Source organism: Molothrus aeneus, chromosome 6 (genome assembly GCF_037042795.1).
Source record: "Molothrus aeneus isolate 106 chromosome 6, BPBGC_Maene_1.0, whole genome shotgun sequence".
NCBI lineage: Eukaryota > Metazoa > Chordata > Aves > Passeriformes > Icteridae > Molothrus > Molothrus aeneus.
The window spans coordinates 3179216-3186449 of NC_089651.1; positions in this window are offsets into that span (position 1 = coordinate 3179216).

Sequence of the window (7234 nt, forward strand, 5' to 3'; positions counted from 1 at the left end):
GTTTTCTTGGGTTGTTTTCCCTCACCAGGAATAGTTTCTTGATCAAATGATGTATCTGATGCTGCTTTTGGTATCTCTTGTAGTGTTCTAGCAAATGAAAGCATACAGTAGATTTAAGCCCTGTTCGGATCAGGGCAACTTGTGATCTGAATCAATGGAAATTCCTCCCCAAACTTTCCTTAATACATTTTAAAATAATGTTAAGAGACAAGTCAACAGAAAATGGAGGACTACTCCAGCCTTATAAAATCTGCTTCTGATTTTCTAATTCTTGCAATAGAAAGCCACCATAACAGTCTTCAATGTCTACATTTCTCACAAGGTTTCCCATGCAATGAACAGAGACCTGACTGTCACTAAGACCAAACTGACTCTTGCATAAAAGCTGTTAAACAATCCAGCGATGGTGATCCTGGAATAATAATGTAATGACAGATTAATGGTATTAACCATTAACCATCATGGTAATAAAAGACAGGAAAATGTGCTGCAATCACAAATCCTTGGCTGAATTTTGTGATGGGTAATTGCATCCCACTCACCAAGTGTTGCATGTTTGTCTTGGGCACTGGGAGAGCTGTGCCTGAGCCCCAGAGGTGGGAGCATTTCTGTCTGTGCAGAATGACAGATGGCTTCCAGCCCTTTGGGATCCTCTGCATGTAACTCATGGAGCAGCACTGGAATTCAGAGGAACAGATGTTCCTGTAATATGTAGGAAGAATGTAAGCATCTCCATTTACTTTTAAGATAAATGTATTCAATGCTGTTAAATTTGTCCACAGATATACCAGAAAAATAATAATAATAAAAAAAAAAAAGTATTATCGTTGCTTTCATGATTTAAAAGGCATTTGCTGCTGGGTGGATTTTATCAGTTTGTTGGGGCGTTTTTAACAATAAAAATACTTATACTAAAATTGAGCTAGGCTTTAGACAGGAAAGGCAGGATGGAGGAAATAAACGAATCTTTTTGTAACACAACAGAAAAATTTCCAGCCATGGAGTAGTCCTATATAGTAACTACAAATCAGCTAGTGATTTTTTTTTCCATGGTGAAATCTGCAATGCCAATAGAACATAAAAATCGACTGCAGTTCTAGTCATTTACCTAAGTCCTTTTACCACTAGAGGGCTGAAGGAACAGCTTCAACATGAGCTAGAGTAGCTGATAATTAGGCACTATTAGAATGAACACTGAGATTTTACATGCTTAGAAACAAGATGTTCCTAAACTAAAAAACAAACAAACAAACAAAAAAACAAAAAAAAAACAAACAACAAAACAAAAAAAACAAAACAAAACAAAAAAACAAAAAAAAAAAACCAAAAAAAACCCAAAGCAAAACAAAAAAAACCAAAACCAAAAACAAAACCAAAAAATTATGTAGCATATCTTTAGAATATTTAATAATCTCTGTTAGTGCACAGATCCCTGAGCAAATTACCTCCAGTTTGGTTTAAAACTAGAAACTGCCCTGGAAAATGTGTGAAACTCCTGTACCCTACCACATTTCATTTCTGGTGCTATTAGACCACTGTCAAAGCAACGTAAGAACATTCTAGCAACTGCATAAGGGCATTGAAAGGAGTAGCCCAGTTTGCAAGCACTGAGCTGCCGAACATCAGCCACAGCTGAAGCAGTGGAAAAGCTGCTTTGCTTGACAAAGTCCACAGCCACTTTCATGTTGCATCTGTGGCCAGCTTCCTGCTGGATTTATCCATTTTTCCCTGTGATGGTAGCCTGAAATTCCAGATTTTTACTTCAAAAATGCACAGTCTGGTTGAGAGGGAGCATGTGAATGTGTAAGTTCTGCCCAGACACATCCATCCTTTAGCATGTTTCAGCCCAAGCATGCTCACTTTCAGACACAAAACAAGAAGGATAATTGTGCTGCTGTGGAAATGCAGAGCCAGAATCTGACCCCACAGTTCAGCTTCTGCCATGTTTGTTGTATGACCAGCCTGCAGGTCAGGAGATTAAGGCACCACTCAAGATGTAAATATCACAGATTGTGAGGAAGGAGAAGGAAGTTCTGTGAGTGTTGCAGCAGGTGACAGCTCTTCCTTTTGACACTGGTGTGAAACACTTCCCACCAGGACATCAGAGCCACTCTGTGCTCAAGCCTGTGTGCTCTGTGGCCGTAGGCACAGCCCCTCTCATAAAATACAGACACTGATGGACGGGCCTCCAAAAGGCAAAATTATCTATAAAGTGTTGTGAACCCAACTGCACGCGGTTTTAACTTGGATTCAGGAATCTTTACAGCTTGGCATGCAGAATTCAGCATAGACACCTCTTTAATATGTCAACTCATGGACACTACACCTAAATCCTCAAATGATGTATTGGGCAGTTTTTCAAGGGATTGTCCAGCAGTGAATGGTCCTGACTCAGGAGAATAAGAGAAATCCCACCAAAGTTGTTCAGGAAGTGATCCTTGCAAATTTTCAGGGAGAATGAGAAAATTCCTGATTTAAACCAATCTTTTGGACACCTTTTTTTGCATCTTAAGTCAAGATTTGGCACAAGATTTTATTTCAATCTTTTCTTTTAATGGTAGAATTTTTTTCTATCATAAACAGTTTATATAAGCAGTTTACTAAAAAAGAGTTTACAAAGCTCCTGCTTCTTCCAGAAAACCTCCTTTCTGGTGGCCTGGCAAGCATGATGATTATTTTGGCATTGCTCTGTGATTTTGCAGTTCCATAGTCCCAAAGAAGGTAAAAATTTGCTTTGTTTTTCAGCTGACATCAAATTCCATTGGATTTAGTGGACTGCTACCATAAACAGGAGTAATAATTAGATCATAATTCATATTTTTGAGGCATGTCTATGCTATCCTCAGTACCAGAGGTCTGTATTACACACAGGGGTTTAATGGCATAACTAAGATTTTGAGCACATTATTTTTTTCCTGAAGATGACACTGCATTATTGAGAGCAATATTCTGTCACCTTTCTGTCAACAGGAAGAACAAAATGTCTCAGACCTTGTATGTATGATCATATGAAGTTAAAGGAACACATCTTTGCTTGTTTTTCAAAATGAATCATAAAATGAATGTCCATTTATAAATTCTGCTTGCATGACACTTGGGAAAGAGAAAATTCATTTTGCAGTGAATCAACAGCAAAGATAAGGTCAAAAATAGAATTTAAATGATTACTGGGTTTAAATCACTGGGTAGGTACCATGATGAAAATTTTAGCTTACTGTGTAGTTCTCTTCAGAAAGACTAAAAGAGAAGGGATTTATATTGGAGTATTGACTTTGAACTTCTCTAAGAGAGCTATACAATATTTAGGCACTATTCTGAGGGTCATTGTAGAAAATTTTGAGATTAGATACATGGCAATAAGAAAAAATGAGCTAAGAACCACATCTGTAATTCTTCACCACTGAAAGAGATTAAATTCTTGAAATAATTTGGTTCAAAATTTGCAAAAATATCTATTTATAGAAATAAAAATACAGGTAAAGATTCAATCCTTTACCCTTCACATGAGCAAGAGTTAAAGAAAATCCAATGACATGAAGAAAATTGTGTTTAATTGCAGGATTTCAGATGAAACAATAAATTTTCTGCTCTATGTGAAAACCACAGACATCTGCAGCATCTTGGATTGCACCATGTCATCCTCCAGATATTGTTAGAGCCATTTCAGAACCACAGTTTTTACTCAGCAACTTTTGGCTGAATTTCTTTCCCCCTGGTCAATATGGGAACATTCAGCAGTGATCACCTGGACTAGAACATTCTGCACTACTTCCTATTTATATATATATTTTTAATATATATTTATATATATATTCTGCCTAGCTTCCTATTTCCCTTTACCACTGACACCAGTGGAAGGACTCATTGTGATTTCACTGAAGTTTGAGTGCACTTTTGTGAGTGGTCTGTCTAGGACAGGTATTAGTTATAAAAACAACTACCCATAGCAATTTTGATTAATGTTATGTGCTGTTTCTTCTAGAAATGGCTTATTCTACCAAGGTTAAATACTCAATATATTACGTTTTAAAAGCTGAGAAGACTGTGCAAGTTTTGTAGAACTAATGAGATTCGTTCACTGCTCTCATGTGAAGCCAAACCAGCTGAGATTGATCAGGACATGACTCAGTAATATCTGGAGGTACCATCTGATAGACAAAAAATTTCTTTTTCAGACACCTACAGCAGCAGAGCCTCGTCACTATAGGATTTCACTGTATCAAGGTTGCTTGCTGTTTTGCATATTTTATGCCATTAAGGACTATCTAATTCTCCTCTAGTAAGAGAAATAAGCAGGAATGTGCCATCTGGACTTCTCTTTTCCATTTTGGTGTGATATGATAAATTATTTCTCTTTCTCAAATCAATCATCATTTATTTATTAAATGCTATTGTTTTGCTAATACTTAGTAGCCATAGCATCAAAGCCATGCCAGGGATGAGCTTTCTAAAAAAAGGGCCAGAGCTCCTTGCACAGCATAAATAAACAAAGCCCAGCAGGCTTTAGAGCCTCGAATTCGAGCTCAGAAAAGGACTCAGTACCTTTCTGAAAGGCTTGAATTACAGAATCCAATCCCATTTAATGCATCCCTGCAAAACAATATTCTGTTCCTGCTGCCTCTCAGGAAAATCTATTAATCTGGGTTTCCTTTGAGCATCTGCAATGGCACAGTGGAGCCACGAGGCGCTGGGAAGAAGTGCTTATGTAACTGTGCAGCTTTTCCTTTTTCCTCTTCTGGGAAAAACCTTCCAGGTTTGCAAGGGCTGTGACAATGCTGCAAACCACATCCCGTAGCTACTGGGATGCAGAAATCAGGGCTGTGCTGTGATGCTAATTAGCAACGTTTCCATTTCACATGGTTTATTGATAATTTATTTTCTATTCTAGTACTTTGTCATTCTTTTACAATTTTGAAAGGAATTCTTGAAATTCTACGTGGATCAGCCATTATGGGAATTTCAATATTAAAATAATTGGTCTTGTATAAATGTGCTTTGGCGCTGTAAAACTTCATTCACCCTCCAGCAGAGGGCAACATCTGAAAGAAATATTTCTATAAACCCAAAGAGCAGCTCCCTTTCGGATATTGCAGCTACAACATATGTTTTCATCAGGGAATCTTCCTTTGAAAATACAGTTTGCATTTGGTTACCCATTGGGCAAGTGAAAGAGCTTAATAATATCAGAAGAACTTGCTTAAAACACAAATTTTAATTTTTTTTAAGTAGCACATTACAGAAACTTTAAAATGAAATAAGAGAAATATAATGGCTACGACTTAGAAATACCGAATTTTGCATCTTACATTTTCTCCAAAGAGATAAAAGTTTATTATTATTAGATTCTGAAAGGAAAAATAATTCTCTTCAGAATATGCTCAGTTCATTCCAGTGCTGTAAACACCACAGACCAAGATTGAGTGTTGCAGTGGCCTACTCAGAGGTACAAAAACAGAGGACCAAAAAAGAGGTGGAAAACATTAAATTGCTTTCCAGAAAGCAGTCACTGATGGATTCCTAACGTGACTTTTAAAATAAGATGTGTGAGTAAATGTGGGTCCAGAGGTAAATATACCCACATAAACCTGTATCTATATACCTATATAAACCTATACCAATATCTATATAAATCTATACCTATATAAATCTATACCTAAATCTATACCTATATCTGTATACCTATATAAACCTATACCTGTATCTATATACTGATATAAACCTATACCTAGAGGAAGGTTATATATAAACCTATGGGTTATACTTATACTTAGAGGAACCTATACCTATATATCTATATACCTATATAAACCTATACCTGTATCTATATACATATATAAACCTATACCCATATACCTATATAAACCTGTACCTGTATCTATATAAACCTATACCTGTATCTATATACCTATATAAACCTATACCCATATACCTATATAAACCTGTACCTATATCTATATAAACCTGTACCTATATAAACCTATACCTATATCTGTATAAACCTATACCTGAATCTATATACCCCTATACCTATATAAACCTATACCAGTATCTATATAAACCTATACCTGTATCTACATACTGATATTAGCCTATACCTATAGGAACTTATACCTGTATCTATATGAACCTATACCTCTATCTATATACCTATAAAAACCTATACCTGTACCTATATACTCATATAAACCTATATCTATATAAACCTATACCTATATAAAGCTATATCTATACCCATATAAACCTAGACCTACATAGACCTATACCAACATATAAACCTGTACCTCTATACCTATAGAAACCTACACCTATACACCAGTATAAACCTGTACCTGTCTAAGCAGACAGCGGGTGTTATCTGTTTATGGCACCACAGCAGCTTTATTGCGGCAGAGCCCGCCGTGCCCAGGAGCGGGGCTGCCTGCACAAGGCCTCGTTCTGCCTGCGCCCCGCGCTGCCCGAGGGCAGCGGGGCTGTACGCGGGGCTGTCCTCAGACAGCAGGGCTGTACGCGGGGCTGTACGCGGGGCTGTACGCGGGGCTGTACGAGGCCAGCGGGGCTGTACGCGGGGCTGTACGAGGGCAGCGGGGCTGTACGCGGGGCTGTACGCGGAGCACCGCGCTGTACTCGGGGCTGTACGCGGGGCTGTACGTGGAGCACCGCGCTGTACTCGGGGCTGTACGCGGGGCTGTACGCGGAGCACCGCGCTGTACTCGGGGCTGTACTCGGGGCTGTACGCGGGGCTGTACGCGGGGCTGTACTCGGGGCTGTACGCGGGGCTGTACTCGGGGCTGTACGCGGGGCTGTACGCGGGGCTGTACGCGGGGCTGTCCTCGGAGCTGAACGCGGAGCACCGCGCTGTACTCGGGGCTGTATACTCGGGGCTGTACGCGGGGCTGTACTCGGGGCTGTACGCGGAGCTGTCCTCGGAGCTGAACGCGGAGCGGGGCGGGCGCGGCGCTGTCCGCGGTGCTGAAGGGCCGGAGCGCCCGGGCATAGCGGAGCCGCGGCCGCGCCGGGGGCAGCGCTGCGCGGACGGACAGACAGACGGACGGAGGGGCAGACGGAGGGAGGGAGGGAGGGAGGGGGCAGCGGGCACGCCGCGGCTCCGCTCGGCTCGGCGCAGCTCGGCCGCGGCTCCGGGGAGTTGGCAGCGCCTGCCCAGGGCGGCGAGCGCACCCCGCCCCCGCCAGAGACGCGCACCGCCCGCACCGCCTCGGAACGCTCCGTGCCGGGC